Below are 19611 nucleotides of genomic sequence, written 5' to 3'. Positions count from 1 at the left end.
TCGTGTGTGGGCGCCATTTTGGTCGGCATTCTAGTTGCAGCGTGACGCGCCTGCCGCTCTGACGCTACTTAAAGCTGCCAAATGCAAACGCGCAGCGTATGCGCGCAGCAGGCGCACCATTGGCGCGCCGGAGGCGAGCCCATCTGCGCCCATCCGCGACCAAACGAGGCCTGGGGCCACGACCCCTGGTCCTCGCCACATTTATACCAGAGGAGAGCTGTTGGAGGTAAATCGGGGGATTTTTCATCTTAGCCAGACATGTAAAGCCATACTCAGTCAGGAAGGGCTGCTGAAACGCCATGGCATTAAATCAGGACTTAATATTGATTATCCGGCACGAGGCTTGCGCTATGGCCTTCTAAATACGCGTTCCTTACAGAAGCACAACTTGGAAGTGCTCTCCTTACTACAGGATGGAGAGTTGGATATCCTGGGTGTCACGGAAACGTGGCTAGAGGACTCCTCGTTGCCGCACTTGGTAGCCTCCATCTCGGCCAACTTTACGGCATTTTGCCTCAATAGAGCAGGTACCATGAGAGGGGGCGGAGTGGCTCTTTTATACAGTACCCGCCTGAGGGGCGAAAGATTTTTTGCTGAAAGCCTTACAGGTGCCGATGTCTTGCGCGTCAAGCTCGGGATAGGGATGGATTGCTGGACTATTCTTTTAGTCTACCGGCCCCCCTGGGCGTTGCCGGACTTTCCGGATTTATTCCTGGAGTTGGTCCAGGATGTTCGATCACGTTACAATAACGTAATTATCATGGGTGACTTAAATTTCCATTGGGAAGAGTCCCCGAAAGAAGGCCAAACCAATCAGATAGACGAGGCTCTTAGGTCCTTTGGGTTAGTTCAGAGGGTAATGGGCCCTACACATGAGAAGGGTCATACCCTGGATCTCGTTTGGATAACAACCCCAGAACATGGCCGGGATCATGGCCCAGTAGTTGGGCAGCCTTGTGCATGGTCAGACCACTACTTAGTGAAGGGCATGATATCGGTTGATGAACAGAAGGGGAAGTCCGGAGCAGGATGGAAGGTTGTGAGGAAATGGAAACATATAAACAGGGATGAAATGGTAGCTCATCTCCTAGCTTGTCCTCATACTAATAAGATGGAACACAATCCAGAAGTTATCTGTAATGACTTAACAGATTAACTGAAAAGGGTAGTGGATCTTGTGGCACCAGCACGAAGGATGAAGATGGTAGATAGAGGAGCTGGGGCCCCGTGGTACAATGAATCCCTCAGGGAAAAAAAGAGGGCTCTACATAAATCTGAGAGAGCATGGCGGAAGGATTATAGCCTCAACGCACGGAGTCTTTACATACAGGAGCTCGCTTCCTATAAACACGCTATTTTGGTAAGGAAAGCTGAGTTCTATGAGGACAGGATTTCCAGAGCCTCGGACCCACAAAAAGAAATTTTCAAGGTCCTACCGGAACTCAGGAAAAATAAGGAGCAGAGTCCTGAGTTTAAGCAAGAAGACTGCCAAAAATTTCAGGACTACTTTTCCACTAAGATTAAAGACCTCTTATCCGAAATTGCTACTACCCCAATTTTGGACTGTCCTCTACAGGTGGTCCCGATCATTCGTCCAGTTGATAATCCCTTGGTCACTCTGCCCTTGATTACGAAGGTCAGACTGTCAAATCTTGTGGGGCGGGTTAAATCTGGCTCCCAGGCCGACCCTTGTCCCCCGGAGGTCTTTAAGTTAGCCATGCCAGGTGTTGAGGAAGATGTTTTGACTCTCCTCAATAATTCCCTACAAATAGGACTGGTCCCATCCTCCTTTAAGGAGGCACGGTTGATCCCCCTGCTGAAAAAAACTGGGGCGGACGTTAAGAATCTAAAGAACTTTAGGCCTATTTCTCAGTTACCATTCTTGGACAAAGTTCTGGAGCAGCATGTCCTTACGTATCTCGCTGACCATCTGGAGAAAAATGCCTCACTCGAACAAAACCAGGCTGGGTTCCGTGCGCATCATAGCACGGAGCTAGTGATGCTTTCCATCCTGGATGAGCTAAGGAACAGAGCTGACAAGAAACTCCCTGGGGCCCTGGTGCTACTAGACCTCTCCGCGGCTTTTGACACCGTTTGTCATAGTCAATTACTGCTGCGGTTGAGGGACTTAGGCATCCAGGGCACAGCACTTGTCTGGCTCTCCTCCTTCCTCCAAGGGAGAACTCAAAGAGTTCAACTGGCAGACTTATCTTAAACCACAGTGCCAATTACCTGTGGTGTACCACAGGGCTCTGCCCTTTCCCCTCTTTTATTTAATGTTTATTTACAACCCCTGATTTCGGCTCTCAACCAGATGGACTGTCAAATTTACAACTATGCCGACGACACCCAAATTATCATCCAAATGGAAGATTGTCCGGGTGCACACGCAAGAATGCAGAATATCCTAAGATACACAGCTAATTGGATGTCTCTGAACTCTTTGAAAATCAATCCAGACAAGACCGAGGTGTTGCCAATCACCATCATGGGCAACCCATGGAATGATCAGTTCTGGCCGTTAGAACTAGGAGGGCCTCCAGAACCTGCAGCAGTAGTGAAAAGCCTGGGCATTTCCTTGGATGGGAGTTTGACGATGCAAAAGCAAGTCTCGGGGTGGTGGGCACATGTGTAGTCCTCCTTCGACAACTAAGGGAAATTTCCTCACTCTTGTCCTTTGCCACCCTAAGACGCGCTGTACCTGCCATGATCCTAGCCAGGATGGACTATAGCAACTCACTATATGCAGGGCTCCCTCAAAAACATCTGAACCGTCTGCAAATTGTTATGAATGATGCTGCAAGATTGATTTTCAATAAACCACGGAGAACGCATGCTTCTCCTCTATTGCGTGAACTCCACTGGTTGCCGGTCAAACAGAGGGTTTTGTTCAAAGGGCTTTGCATTACGCACAAAGTCCTGTATGGAAGGGCGCCAAGCTACATCAAAGCCCGTTTGGCCCCATACAAACCCGGCAGACGGTTGCGTTCTTCAGATGCTACCCTTCTAACTCAACCGCGTTTCAGATTATCCACCCTAGGTGGTCGTGCTTTTTCCAACATCTTTCCAGCTGTCTGGAATAATTTACCAACCGAACTGCGCAAAGAACCCAACTTGTTGCCTTTTCGAAAACAATTAAAAACAGTGCTTTTCCAGCAAGCATGGTGTGTGCTGTAACTTGATGATCGGCTGTAGAATTTGTTCGGTATATACCTGGAAAGCGCTTAGAGACCCCGGGGTGATTACGCGCTATATAAATCAAATCAAATAAATAAATAAATAAATAAATAAAGTGGTAATCATTCGCAAAAGGAAATTGGTCATAATGGGACTCCTTTATTTCTGTGGATTAAAAAAAACTCTTGGGTTGGGGACTAGTCAGTGCTCCAAGGGACCATTACCAACTTTTAAAAAAATGACTTTAGAAAAAAAGTAAACTTTTCTTTAATGTAGCCCCACTTCCTTTAAAGATAATGGGATGCATGTTTAGAGAGTTTAGTTGATTAAAAAGCTACCACAGACATGGAGGTCTGCTAAACCTAGCGGGACACCATCCATGTTGATGGCCTCCAATCATAGTGAGTTGCACTTTTGGACCTACCTCATTAATATTCAAGTGGCAGTCCAGATTATGACGCACTATGATTTGTAATTTTTCGAACTAAGCTATTAGTAAATCAGTTCGTAAAGCTCTTTACAGGTAGCAAAAATGTTGGTTGCAATCTGCAACCACAATTTTGCCACTAGATTTTGTACCTCTCACTCTATGTTATGTTAGGTTATTATGTTACCCAAGTTAGCATTTATGAAAAAAAATGTCTGAAAATTAAGAAGCTTTGTGTCAAATATATGAATATCTGGTTGCAAAGCAGTAGTTGCAAACTGCAACAGTATTTTCCTGACCAGTAAAAGTACCAATTTGTGGACTAATAGTTCAAATCTTAAAAAATCCGATTTGTAGAGGGTCTGAACCCAAACTACCTCATGAACATTATTGAGGCTGATTGCAAATTGCACCTCACTACATCATGTCTGCGGTTGTTTTAAATACAGCAAGCAACTTTCTATCAACTAAAGCAGGTTTCCTTCAAAAAAAGAGTACTGTGTTAAAAAAGAAAAGTTTTGTTTATTTTGTTTGTTTGAGAGTTGACAGTGGACCACTGCCTAATTTTCGAGACAACTTTTTTTTTACATTCACAAAGGAGGAGGGAATCCAATGAATTGAGTCATTTTCCCTTTTGTGAACGCATTACCAACCTCTTGGAGGTGCACGTAGAAACATCAATGTTTTATTACCGGATTTTGGTCGTAAAAATGTTATACTTACGATAGTTTTCAGTATTTGGGGGCAGACCTACAACACACCCTTCTAGATACTGACTACTCAAATAGGATTACTGCAAAAGAATAAGCATTTTAAGGGTCGCAAATAGAGCTTTTATAACTGTGAAAATGTGTTTAACTCCAGCCGTTAGTCTTCCGCTGGTCTAGTATTTAAGAAGCGCTCCTCACCCACCAACGGCTGTGAGTTAAGCAGTTAATTAAGGAAAATGTTACTGTTTGCAACTTGTCTTGTTAGCATTGCACAGGCAATGGGAACATTATGGTTGCTTTTAGGTAATTTTGTTCTCTAATTGCCTATCAAACTTCTTTGGTGGACATTTTTGATAATGTTAATGAAGTATCATTTTAACCGTAAGATTGTTTGAATACTTTTTATCCTCAATGTCTAACTCGATAATAAAATCTAGTTAGAGAAGGGAGGATGAGATGTACATTTTTGCTTCCAACAGACATTTTTGATTGTATTCAGACTTCAGGTGTTGTTATGGAATGTGTTCAGCAGCATATGACACGTTTAACAGGCGTGTTGAGCCTTCTGATGTTTGGACTAGGAAAAGTAATTGTGTCGTTTAATTTGGCTATAAAAAACACAACCTGCAGACCTATAATGAAGAGCATCAGCTGTTAGCCAGTTAGAAGACACAGGAGCTTGACAGTAGCATCTCTGCATTCAGCTAAACTAATGAACTATATAAAATGAAGAGCATGCTTTAAATTTCTATTTTAAACGGATTTGCTCTTTGCAAGACAAAACATATGACATATAAAAAGACGTAGGCAACATTTTCTTTTCTGTGGACATTCCACTAGTTGCAAAAGAGTGCCTGTGCACATCACCTTGACTTGGCTTGATACTAAAAAACATCTTGTGATCCAGATATATTTTAACTGCACACATCTTTAAAGTGGCCCTCGGGTCCCAATTAAAGGGTCCCATGGTGGTACAGCATATCAAAAGCATACTTGATGGCCCCTACCACACAGCAAGGACCTGAACTAGAGCATTACCAATACTACTTCCATGGCTCACCAGGGGGATGGGTCTGTGACTGCATGGGCATGAAAGAACCACTGCCAAAGGTATGACATCCAACCACTTGGGAAGTTATCACTCCATCCCCCGTCAAACCAGACTGCTCCTCCTATCCACCATTTATAAAGATAATAGTGCTAGCACATTACGTGGGTGGCCTAAACAATTTGACAAACCAACCTGAGTACTAATAGGTCAGTTTATAGAATTCTGATTCAGGTGTGTTTCACAATCTGACCTTCCTCGTGAATATGAGTAGGTAGGTTTCAAATCACAGCTCATTTCAATTAGTGGCCATCACATGGATATTTTCCTGCCTGGGTCAGCAGATCATTTTGTCTTTGATCACCAGCAGTGCTCCCATGGACTACTGCCTACTCCCCAACAAACATTATTTAATATTCGCAAAGGCGAAATTGCCCCTAGAAGAACCCTTCTACTTAGTGAATACATCGCCACCTGATTTGGGACTTGAACATTTTTCAATGTTTTCACAAATCATTGATACATTGCATAAAGATGTGGAATTTGGAAGGGACGCCTACAACACACTGCTTCCAAATACCGAACTGGTATGGGTCTAACTTCCATTTTTGAAACTGGTAAAAGTTCACTGATTTCTAAAATGTGATTAGGATATTTTAAAAAACATTTGTTCACAATCTCCCAATTGGTCCAAGTTTGCAACCATTGAAATGCTTGGTACATCGGGCCCTTTCTTCTGGGATGCATTTTTGGAATATATTTGCTGATAAATTCTTTACAGACAATGACATCCTACAGATGTGTGTGGGGCTAAAAGTGTGACAATCTTTTTGCACCAGATGTTTACTTGGTCAGACAATATGGCCTAGATTTACTGTGCTTTTGCTTCGGGGTTGCATTACTTTTGTGCCACAGCTGTGACTCACAATCATTTTTAGCATTTACTATGCCATGCATGGCATGGCTTTATGTGGTTTAGTAAGTCAAAAGCAACATGTAGCACTGCCTTGCATTTTTTTGTGTCAGGTAGACACTACATGGTGAAGTATGAACGTTGACGCGAACCCCAATTTCCAAAGTCTTTTAAACCTGTGTTTGCAGCATAATGACGCGCCTACCCGACAGAGGTGTAACAAGGAAAAATATCTTTATTTCTCCTAGTTAATTCCTCTTTCCATGTAGCACACATGGAAAGAAAAATATGCCTATAGCGATTGTTTTTGTGCAGGAAGGTTTCTTCCTGCACAAAAACAATCCTGCCTGTAACACAGACACCTTTGCACTGTGGTGCAAGGGTGCTTGTTTGGCGCTAGGCAGCACACAGTGGGCCAGCACAAGGAGACAGCAGAAATGCTCCATATCTTTGTAAACATGGAGCATTTCTGCTCTCTTCATTTCACGCAAAGCAGCACAGCAAGATCCCTTGCAGCGTCACATTGTGTGAAATAGTAAATGGCCCCACATTACAACAAAGGCCCTAACTTTTAAACCTGCTTGCAATTGTGAAGCGTTATCCTGAAGAAGCCCCAGCTTTGCAACAGGCACAATGTCAAAAGTCAGTTTCTTTCTTTTGTGGTTTTTCAAGATTTTTTTCTTCTATTTTTTTTAATGGTTTATCTACAAAAAATTCCATGCGATTGCCTGACAACGTTTTCTTTTGATTTCCATAAGGTCTCCCAGCTAGACTGAATGGATTGTACAAAGCAATGCCTTGGCATGAAATAACATGTCATTTAATCACCGCTGAAAGTGTAAATGTTACTTACTCATAAAACAGGGGCATTTTTTGTTCCACTCTGTACTTTAAGTAATTGTTAAAATGGCTTTGTGTTCTAATTTATTTTCTAGTCAATTGTTTTATATTCGATTCTCATAACATCTTTTTAAGCCAAAACAAGTCTTCAAGCTAGAAAAGCCTTTGTATTTGGAAGTGTATAATGCTAATTCTATCCCTCAATGATCAGATACGACATATAGTTCTTATATTTCACTGTACATGGGCCTTCTTCATTTAGCCTATATCCTATCCTTTACTGATTAATACCTTTAAATTGGGCAGAGGGACTAGCTCCTCGTTTATAGGTATGTCGAGCAGAGCATGTGTTAGCTCAAATGAGAGGAGCAGACAAATGCAATGTTGCTGAAGACAAACACAGTGCTTCGGGGAATGGACCCAGTAGACGCTTAGATAATGAGAAATATAGATGAATAATTAATAAGAAGTGCTTTGCTTTCTCTTGAATAATGCAGTGTTTTATAATGTAGCCACAACCTAATCCCTCCACTAAACAGCTGCCATTTCCATTCAAAACAAATGCGTACAAGCATATTGTCATAACGGTTGAATTCCTCGCCGTCCGTGTTGCTGGCTGTGAATGTGATTACTGCGCATCTTGTTACATATTTCAGTAGAATTTACATCTGTGCGCAAATTGACAAAGTCCTTTGCAAATTAAAACTGAAAACATACACCTCTATCGATAAAATATAATGTTCTTAATCTGCGGTTTGGGGGAAGTGAACAATGTACGAATCACTCGAGTGGTTCTTTTGAGAGTTAAATCTCCCAACAAAATTCACACTGTGCTGGGTTTTTATATAAGTTGTTGTTTCTTTAGATTGGCAAATAATGAATTCTGAGTTTGGAGAAAATAGACTCAGGAAGTAGTTCACATCGGAAGCAATTTGCATCGTAGGGTCAAACATGTTTCTGTAGACGTTCAACCCAGCTTGCCAGTCGCCATCTTTGACGGCCCTTCTATTGCCAAGCCAAACACCTGAGACCCAATGACCATAACTGGGTAGCAAATTGACGCTTTACATTAACATTTTGGGCAACCAAAAGGGTAAAGGTACAACAGCTGAAAACATAGGTAAAACACAACACAGATGTAAAATACACAATAATCGTGCTTGCTCTTTAAGCTAGTCGTATAACTTTTAAAGTGACGTTCATCGTTTGCATTAGAGGCTTGGGCCCTTGCATACAAAGTTTGAGTGAAGGATTCCCATCTTTGACTTCACAGTTTTAGAAATGCCATTGCCGTATAAGGTTTACCAGACAATCCACCACTGGCAAAAAGAAACAAAAAAACACAAGATTGACATGGCATATTTGACCCATTTCTTATCGTCTGGTGCTGTACAATTGTGCGTAGGCACCACCATACAGGAACAACATACGTTTAATTGAGCTATTCTCTCTGCAAAACTTCTTCACTGGATGGTTTAAGCCAAAGTGGAAGAGAATAAGTCCTTCGATCAAAGAGTCAACCATATTATAGTCACAATGTGCCTATTAACATTAGACATCACTGGTCTAGTATGAGTGATTTGGCTGAAAGGTCCTTCTTTGGCATTTTGCCTAACATTTCGAGCCTCATAGTTGCTCCTATGCACTACAACAATAACAAGTGTGTTATATTTACAGCATCACTCTCCCACTCTTTCTTAGAAGATCCAATAACACACGCACTTGTCCTCCACTCAAATTAATTTATATTTCCCTATACTAATCCACCACTAATCATTTTGGGTTCTGGAGTAGCGTACTACTCACCAAAAAGCACTTCAATGCCTCATCAGGGGTAGTAAGCTATATATAAATACAATTACAGTTATATAATAGTTTTCACTACTTTTTTGGAGCTGCAGTTGTGATGTCTTCAAGGCAGGAGGACCCTTCATGCACTCTTGAGCTTTGTTCCCTGCACAGCCCACCCCTCTGCCTCAAGGAGAATGCTTGGAATTGCGTGCATATGAGGATCCTTCGATCACTGCAATTATGTTGTTTTCCAGGCACTATATTTTCCCATAGCCTAGTGATTGCATCAATGCCGGAAACTGCAGTGGGTAATGAAAAGAAGTGTAAAAGAATAGCATGGCTGACTGGAACAAAGCTGGCTGGCAGATCCCTAAGGAGCAGGGCATGGGCACCTCTAACATTGAAAGAGTTTATCAGGTCATCATATATATTGTGCAAAATGGTTTCCATAGGAAACTGGGTTGAAAATGAGGAGAGGGACCTGTCTTTATCCGAGGTGTGGCTGAGCTCCTATAAAGATAAACAATCTAGGGCCTAATCTACGAAAATAGTGGCTGCGAATTGCACTATGACTTTTTACAACCAGTCTTTTATTTTGTGATGTGACCAACAATAGGTTGGATCACAACATTTCCAGTTGCACAGGGTCATACATTTACCTCCATAGCACATACTAATGAGACCAATGCATGGCTACAAAAACAGGACTGGTGGTCTGCAAGGCACAGAGCACCATCATCCCTGGGTTTGCATTGCCTATCGGAAAACTTGGAAAGCAGCGGATGTATGACGTTACCACGCATCCTTTTACAACGCCTACCTTTACCACGCAATTTTTACAACGCAGGATCCATTACAACGAAGTACTATTACAACGCATTTTTTTACATCTCATATACCTTTACAACGCATCCCATTACAACGTAAGTATTGGTAAGTATATAATATATTTGTAAACATGTAATTAATTAAAATTAATATAATTTATTTTATTTTAATTTTAATTTTAATTTTAATTTATTTTTACCCTGTACCTCTTAATTAAAATTAATAAAATTTATTTTAATTTAATTTTAATTTTAATTTATTTTTACCCTGTACCCCTGTACCCCAAAACCCAAACCTAGCCCTGAAACCTTAAAAATACCCTTTTACTCAAAAACCCAAACCTAGCCCTGAACCCTAAAAATACCCCTTTACCCAAAAACCCAAACCTAGCCCTGAACCCTAAAAATACCCCTTTACCCAAAAACCCAAACCTAGCCCTGAACCCTAAAAATACCCCTTTACCCAAAAACCCAAACCTAGCCCTGAACCCTAAAAATACCCCTTTACTCAAAAACCCAAACCTAACCCTGAACCCTAAAAATACCCCTTTACCCAAAAACCCAAACCTAGCCCTGAACCCTAAAAATACCCCTGTACCCAAAAACCCAAACCTAGCCCCGAACCCTAAAAATACCCCTTTACCCAAAAACCCAAACCTAGCCCTTAACCCTTAAAATACCCCTGTACCCAAAAAATGCGTTGTATAGTACATGCGTTGTAAAAGTATTTGCGTTGTAATAGTATCCGTTGTAAAAGTATGCGTTGTAAAAGTTTTTGCGTTGTAAAAAATGCGTGGTAATGGTATTGCGTTGTAAAAAATGCGTGGTAAAGGTTACATATCGAAAGCAGCCGACTCTTCTTAAAGGAACCAGCACCTTTAAAAGAAAAAATCCCATTTGGGAATACATCACAGGCAGCAACCTACTTGCTCTCACTGAGGTTTCTTGACCCCCTTCCTTAAGGTGAAGTTTTTGAATGAGGACAGCTTACTCATTGTGAATGTCCAACCACCTCCTGTGAGGAGAAGGTAACATTCAGTGGTTTGTAACCACAATGTAATGATTAAAACAACAAAAACGTGGCTAAAAGGCACCGAGGGTATGAATATTTTTAAAGAAAAGCATGTGGTTTTCACTCAGTAATGGAAAATTACAAAGTCAATGTCATCATGCCAGGTGCTAGGGACCAGGTTCTATGCACATTTTGGGCTGACCATGTTGAAGAAAGTGTTTGATAAAGCCTAGTGAACCACCCTAGCCAACAGTTTTACATTTTTACTTACAAATGTATCCTTCAGTGGGGCAAGACTGAATGTTTCGTTTGGATAATGACACAATTCCCTCTTTTTACAAAACCACACTCATGAATATGGAAAATCATATTTTTATTTTCACATACAATTAATTACATTTTAAATGTATTAAAACAATTTCAAGTACATCAGCACAAACCTATCTAAAAACAGACCCCCCCAAAACACCACTTTATGAATAATATTACCATATACCACTACAATATGTTATCTCCCAAAAACGCCAGGATGTTGTAGCCCATTCCATGACACCTGTAAGGTCTTGACTCTTAGACTCTTTGAGCCCTATTGTTACCACTCTACAATCATATGTGAGAGACACTACATATATGATTCGGAGAATTGAGAACCTTCCACTATCAGGATATTGAGGTCATGGTGACACCTGACATGGAAAGTCTTTACAAGAATAACCCTTAGAAAGACGCAGTTGAGATCATTTGTTGTAGGATCCTTAGATTTGACCCAATAAGTTTATTTTACAATGGTTAAAAATAGTTTTTTTTAAGAACTATTTCTGTTTTGGTGCAGATTTATAAAAACACTTAAAAGGGACTAGCTTGCTCTTATTATAGCAAATATTTTCATGGGCGCTTTTGTAAAAAAATCATATATACAATGCGATAGCTCCATTTTATGAAACAAATGTTGTTGGTTCCAATATATTGACAACAATTTTTTCATTTTGAAGCGTTACAAAGAACAATTAGAGGAATGTAGCCAATGTTTGAATTAATGTTGCCTGATTTGAAAATTACATCCGAAGGTATTAAGGAGAAAGTGGAATTTTTAGATATTTGGATGCAAAACAAAGACGGTCTACTTACAGGGGAACTTTACACCAACCTTTCTGCAAGAAATACTCTTCTTCATTTTTTGAGTTTCCATTCCGAGGGTCAGATTTACTAACATTTGATGCAATACAACATAACACAGCAAGACAACTTGCTGTGCTGCCTCAAATGGAGGAAGCAGCAATGCGCCACATTTACTAAGTTAAGGTGCATTCCTGCTCTTGCTCTCTCTCTACACTGGTGCACTGAGTGCTGCCTCGCGTCATTTTAGGCACACTTGCACCATTGTGCAAGCTACCTGTGTTGAAGACAGGATTGTTTTTGTGCAAAAGTGGACACCTTCCTGCCCCAAAAAATCGTCAGAGGCAGTTTCCTCTTTCTGCGTGTGCTGCAGAATGCATCACACATAGAAAGAGGAGATAACAAGTAGAAATAAACATATTTCTCCTTGTTACGCCTCTATTGGGACGGTATAGCATTTTGACGCAATTCCAGGTTTACCACCCTTAGTAAATTTGGGTTGTGCCAATATCCATGGGTGGATGAGTGGGAATGTCCACATTCTACCCATGAAAGCCTTCTCAATGAGGAGTAATGCAAGGCAGCAAGTTGCGCTGCCTTGCATACTGGATATACTAAGGCACACAGAGTCATGCAAGGTGGCTTTGCGTAGCTTAGTAAATATCACTTAATTCCTTACATTGCCTTATGGCACCTTGTGTGATGCACTGGCAATGGAAGGGGTTAGTAAATCAGGGGCAATTATTAAAAGAAAGTGGTCATGTTCATTCAGGTTTTACGTTTAAGACAGAATTGCACTTCAGTAGAGGACTACATGAACCATGCTACCATTCTGGCAGACAAATTGGTAGAGCATGGATAAGGTAAGTAACTAGTTAGACATTTATGAAAACAAGTGAAATTCTACGATAGAAATTCTCTGTTGCTAAAACACAATATTAAAAAGATGGAGGAACATATGATCCGTGTCACATTTCATTCTGCCCTCAATACCGAAATACGTTTTCTTAACACTGATTGGCATGTTTTAAATAAGATAGTGAACAGCTTCACAAACCACTTTTTTTATGTTTAGGAGCATTATAAATGTAAGGGACAATCTGGTGCATGTAGTCTCTGGAAATGCCAATTATGATGGAAAAGGAACAGTAGATGGATTGCCCCATATCATCGATGTGGAGTTCACCATGCTTGCGACACAGCAATATTTTTTAAGGTTTTATGGATGGACCAAGGATTTTGTACATTATTGTATATTTGATTCTTTGTTTGTGGCAGAAAGTTTATGAAACAGGCAGGGAGTTCCATACCAGATACAATGAACATAAGCCAGCAATATGTACAGGTGGACATCTTGCTCCCATGGTTCAACACTGTATAGATGATATCATACATAAAGTTATTCTCATAGATTTATATCCGTTAAAGATGAGAAGACTTCATGGGCATATGTACGAGAAAATGTCGGTGCGCGGAACTGCTCCAAATTTAGTAGCGCCGTGCTCTGACATTTTCAAACTGCAGGGATGCACCGTATTCACAAGAATTTGGCGTACCCCTGTGTTTTCACTAGTACTGATATTAAATTTGGCTGCCTGGCATCAACGCAGGCACCCTTGCACCATAGTGCAAGGGTGCCTGCGTTGCAGAGAATGATTGCTGATGTGCAGGAAGGTGTCCCTTCTTGCACATAAACAATCAATAATGGGAATTTGCTACTTCTATGTGTGCTACTCTGCAGCACACATAGAAAAAGCAAAAACGAGGAGAAATAAACGTTTTTCTCCCCGTATTGCCATTCTACTGCCTGCTCTTGCGTGGCGTTAGTTTTTGGCACTGCCTCAGATTTACACCTCGTTGTAAATCTGGGGCAGCATCAAAAGCAAAGGATGTTGCGGTGAAACACCCACAGCAACACCCATTGCATGCCCCTTTCATGCTAAGTGATGCTTGTAAATGGGCAATATTTACAAGGCGGCATTATGTCACAAAAAGTGGCTTAATGGCACTTTGTAAATATGGAGAAGGGCATACCGCCACCAAAACATCACTAAAAAAAGTGACCCTCTGGTATCAATATCGCCTTGTGAATATGACCCCATGCTTGCAAATTGGCAAGTTGTATTCCGCTGACCCTCAAGCCATACATTTTTACACCAGCCGATAAACTAACCCTGTCCAATGTCAACCCTTTTTTGACATTGTTTTGGCAATTTAAATGCCAATCCTGCTTTGACACTGTTTTTGGCAATTAGATTGGATTGCTGCTCTTTGTGGGCAATACGCTGCAAGGAGTGTGCTAGGTTACATTATAACATAGAAAGTCTCTATTATGTTTTCTGTGGAGAATATCTAATTGAACTCTAGCTTTTGATTCTGTTGATTTTCACTGAGAAGAAGAAGGGGTTTATTTACAAGCCCCTTGCGCCTCCGGTATGTCACTTTTTCCAATTTTAAAAGTGAGACTCAGGCGAATAAGTCTCGTGATTTTGAGGCTGCATTCCTTGGTTAATAATGATTACAAACCATCAACACTTTGCCAACGCTGATTCCATAACATTACAGCAAATTGAAAATATACTCACACTATAACATCTTATTGGCTTGATAGAACAGGAACAGTAAATACTGAAATGCTCGACCTACCATTTTATTTTTGATAACAGATCTGATATGAGCAAATTAAATAAAACGTGCCTGTGTGAATGAAAATTCATATAAATCGTTGAATAAAAAACCGAAGTACGAGCAATTGCCCTTGGACGCTTAGAGACTCCAAATGATTTTTTAAACAATATATGACTAGGAGCTTCTCAACGCTATTAACACTATTATTCATGGAAAGAGGGTGTTAGGAGAGGGGCTTCAACAATCAATCAGCATGACAAACTGCTGGTAAGTAACCAGATTAAAGCATTAACAAAATATGCAATAAAACGTGCTGTGCAGAAAATATCCATAATGGCAATGTTTTTTCTAATATTGAATGAATATCTAGAAACACCCATCCACAGTGTGAAATGCTGCAAGCACTATTGGCCTGGGGAAGACTATAAGATTAGCAATGAGTAACTGTATGCTCTCTGGTCTCAATCGCAATCAATGGCGGCAGTGGCTCTGCACCGTTTTCTCTTATAAGTTAGATGGAACAAGAGTAACACTTGTATTTGTGCATTAATTTCGCTGAGTCTGATTATGAGTTGTTAAGTTTGCCCTCACACAGTTTTACTGGGTTTGCAAGAACCTCACCCTACTTTTCTGGCCAGTGATTCTCTCCAGAAAAATAGTGACAGGTTTTGACTGCAGCAGCAACCAAGCCTCATTTATGAGAAATGACGCATCGCTGCATGAAAGCAGTGATGCGTCACTTTTCAGTGCGCACTCCTTGCATCATGATTGATGCGTCATATTTATAATATGACGCATCATGTCGCAAGGAGTTACAGATACGTCAGTATTTCTGACGTATCTGTAGGCGCAAAAGTGAGGCATTGCTGAAGTGTGTCACAAAAGTGATGCAACTCCAGCAATGTGTACTTTCACATGGGCAAGTCCCATGTTGTTAGTGTCTGCGTCACTCTTACACCTGCCATGAAGCAGGCGTAAGATTTTGACGCATTAGCGGCCAAGAAATGGCGCAGTGAAATCTTATAGATTTCACTGCGTCACTTCCATCACCCTTTCTTGCGTAAAAACGCCCCCTTGCATACATTATACCTGGCGCAGGTATTGTGTGGCGCAGGGGTTTACAAAGTGACGCATCTATCTAGATGCGTCACTTTGTAAATATGGCGCAACAAGGCGCATTTTTTAGGCCACTGGTGTGTCACAAAAAGTGACGCACCGGCGCATAAAAGTGACGCACAGCCTCATAAATGAGGCCCTCAATCTTTTCAAGACGAGCAGGTGCAGCGCATGCAGTGCTCTGAGAGCCAAGCTGTATTGGAGTATGTACTTGAAGCCCCGCCCACCCTCCGCCCATATTTCTCATTGGCTTGTGTCATTGTCCTTCGTAAATGCTGGCTTCTGATTCTTTATTAGGCCTGTTAGTCCCTCCTTAGTACCGCCTTGCCTTCATTTGTAACTTCCCATGAGGACAGGCCCTTTAACTTCGGTTGTTACACTGTATATCTTCTTTAGTCTGTATGCACTATTGTCTTTAATGAGTTTCTCTTACTGCAGAAAGGGCTCTTGTGTGCAGTTGTGACCACTGGCTTGTTTATTGAACTCTTTGCAAACTGGCAGCTCATAAGGGGCAATGGGAGACAGAAGGGGGCATCTCAGCAATGCCTTCAAGCATTTGGAATGCAATAAATAGGTCTTGCATTTGCGAGAGATTAAGCTATTGGCACTGTAAATGATAATGCCTTTTATTTATATTTTAAAAACCAAAACATAAATAAAAGGCATTATCATTTACAATGCCAGTAGCTCAAACTCGCGTAAATGCGAGACCTATTGCATTGCAGATTCTTGTTTTAACTTAATGTGGGGAGGGCACTCCTGATAAGAAGTTCTCTCAAATCGAACCACCTCCTTTCTTGCCCCCCACCCCACCCACAGGTCCACGTATACAATTGCTACCTGCTTAAAGCAGGTGGTAAATGTATCAGATGAAACCTCCTGGAATGGCTAATTTTGTGTGCTTTTACTAACGAAAACATTGCATCCAAATGATAATTCCGCATTCTAGGAAGTTCAGCTCATAAGTGCATGACACTGAGGTGACTTTACTGCACAGTAACAATAAAAGCACACACGTTTTTTCTTAGGATTCAGTACTATGCAGCTTACAATCTGGGTCCTATTCCGAGTTCTACATCTTGGGCCACATTAGTCAATGAAGGTATGGGAACGCTTCATCCCACAACACGGTAAAGACGTTACATTTGCATGGATTGTCTTGTGACTTTTTGCCTGCAACATGGTGCGGTGAGTTTAGTGTTACCTGCAGGTCACAAATTCAAAATCGGAAATGGCCAACTTAACCTTTCATCCTTCAAATTACAATGAGTTGACTGTCGTAATAATGGTTTAGAGTAAATTTTGTTAATATCAGTGCTTTTGAAGTGAGTTTTATTTTGAAGAAAAACACATTTTTATTGTGTAACTCTACTGATTTCAGGTGGATGAATTGCCAGAAAAGGCCCACCTTGTTGCCTGGTGCAAAAGTCACCCAGCCCTTTGATAAATATGGCCCTGGATGATTAAAATGTGTGCCCAGGGTCGCTGGTCTGCGACTGAAGGTAATGCTGTAGGGGAGCCCCCATGCATCTTTTGGTCTGGAGGACACAGGTAGCATCGAATAGATATCAGATGGTTCTCTGCAGATGGTCAAATATTTGATCCAGTCTGCTGTTTTTTAGAGTTGGACTCTTGCTCCAACAAATCATCAGCTTCGTTTGGCCAAGAAGAGGGTCAAGGCAGTGAACGGTTTCACTAAACGTGGGATCCCTTTGCCATAGCTCGCCACAAGGGGCGAGAAAACCAAACCATGTTGCATTAGCTTCTATGTGCAATCTTGATACTTGCAAAAACCCAAAAAAGGCTGACATAAATAAAACTATGTGGCAATGATAAAGCAGTGCAACAGTAACAGAAAATGTGAAGTTTTTAGGAGTTCGGGAAGTGAAATTAACAATCCAACAGGCACTAATTTCCTGGTTTGTACTTAGTGTTAGTGAGTCCCTGCAAATGCCCATATCTCAGAGCCTGGGGTCTGATTGACTCATAGCTCACCTAACTTAGTGGGAACTAACTCGGTTGAGATTGGTAGGGGTGTAGTATGACCCACACGGACACAGTGTTCAAGCCCAAATGTCACAAGTGCACACACACTCAACCAGACTGTTCTCAATCTGGCTAAAACCCATAGACAAATGCAGGTACAGTACACTAGAACGTTAACTGTGCTCTAGTAATGGTACATCCGGAACATTCCTTAATGGGGTCAAGTATTACTAGTAATCAGTTGGAGTATTTTTGTGCTCACATGGTACGTACATCCCACTCTCCTGGAGTGTATGAAGAACAAAGCACAACCGTTCTCGATCCTTGAAAATAATAATAATACCGAAGCACACTCTCCCATAAAGTCCAATATATAAATGCTACCTTTGTGCCACTGATCTTGTACAATCTTTATTGACCTGTTATCAAGTGTCGCGGACACAAAGAAACAGAAAGATCGAAAAAAGTGGGCATCTTGTTTTTCTCTAATGGCAGCAGCCGCTCTCCATCTCGCAACAGGTGCACTGATAGCACCTTCTTCCTTGCACATGGCTTCTAAACTTCTGCATTATTACTGTAGACCCTATGGGAAGATATTTCCAAATATTTACACTCATTAAAAAACACACAAGAATCTCATTTGCCCAAGGTCACAGAACCTGATATAAGATTGGGAGACTGGTAGGCATCTCCCATGGGTTCAGCTGCTGCACATCAGTACACTATAATGCTGGCATGAGACAGGGCCTGCTCATACTGGACTAAAGTGGCTACCTACGCGAGACAACGGGGTAGTACACTCTCACAGGTGTTGGAAGGCTTTCATCCTTACATTATGCAACAGTACTAATCTATCAACCTATCAACTTCCTTCTTCACTAGAAAGTCCTCATGTTGCATACATTTCTCTTCTAATGGTAAAGGGGATGATAAGGCCAACATGAAATGAACATTTTCACCCATATAAAGCAGAACTAAAAAAACATAATCCTCACTAAAGGAACTGACCAATGTTTATAAATAAAGTAATACCCGTCACTTTCTTCTCACTTGGTAAACCAACTATTGGTCCATAAACATTAGTGTCTGGTCACCAGATCAGATGTAAAAACATTCAACATATCAATCAAACTGTGTCGATGTTGTACTGTTTAATACTTATTTTAAATCCTGGCACATGTAACACAGAAGTGATATAGTCAACTGCAAGCATTCTTTGAACTTTATATCCAGCCACTAGGCTCCAGGAAACTGGCTAGCAAGGATGGAGAGTGATGGGGGACCATGAAGTATCGTTTATGTCATCAGTCAAAGTAACCAGCGAAGACGAAAGACGCCACATAGGGCCCTGGGTTGCCTGAGGCTTGAGGTTTTAGGGGCTGGTATGGTTGAATGGATGGATTAAGAGAGATGGCCTGGTCGCCCACCTCGCCCAGTTGAGGAATCACAACTACAGGCTCTACACAATGCACTTCAGTGCTTATGGGCAGTGGATGTCCAGCCCTGTCTAAGTCAAATGTGGGCTGATAGGGATGTAGTAAGACCAACAATTCCCTTACCCCCCTATCCTGCCTTTGCTGAGCTCCCTGTGTAATATGCAGGCTCCATACAAGCACCTCAGCATTTTACATACAGTGGTTATCCCACCTTGTGCAGGGTAAGGGTGGGTTGCTAGGGGTGCAGTAAGAATAACAAGGATTGAATCCCCCATCACGGGTTTGCATTATTCACTTTGCCGTTTACGTTCTGCTACCAGCTGGTGTCATGGGCCAATGAGACAGACCGTTTTAGCAATAAGTAAGACAAGTTTGGACCCCCTCACTAATATAAGATACAGTGGGGAAATGCGCAACACCACCAGGTAACCAAGGCTCTGTGTTTAGGGGTTACTTTTAATGTGATGTTCCTCTTTTCATATTTCCCCTTTTAACTGCTTGGTATGTCGAATGTAAGTAATGTTATGGTTTCTAATAACTAAAACATTATTCGTTCTTTTTCACTAGTTAGCAAGGGGGTGTCT

This window comes from Lissotriton helveticus, chromosome 4_1, assembly GCF_964261635.1.
Source record: "Lissotriton helveticus chromosome 4_1, aLisHel1.1, whole genome shotgun sequence".
In the NCBI taxonomy this organism is placed as follows: Eukaryota; Metazoa; Chordata; class Amphibia; order Caudata; family Salamandridae; genus Lissotriton; species Lissotriton helveticus.
The sequence above is the reverse complement of the archived record's forward strand: the minus strand, read 5'-3'. Positions refer to the sequence as shown.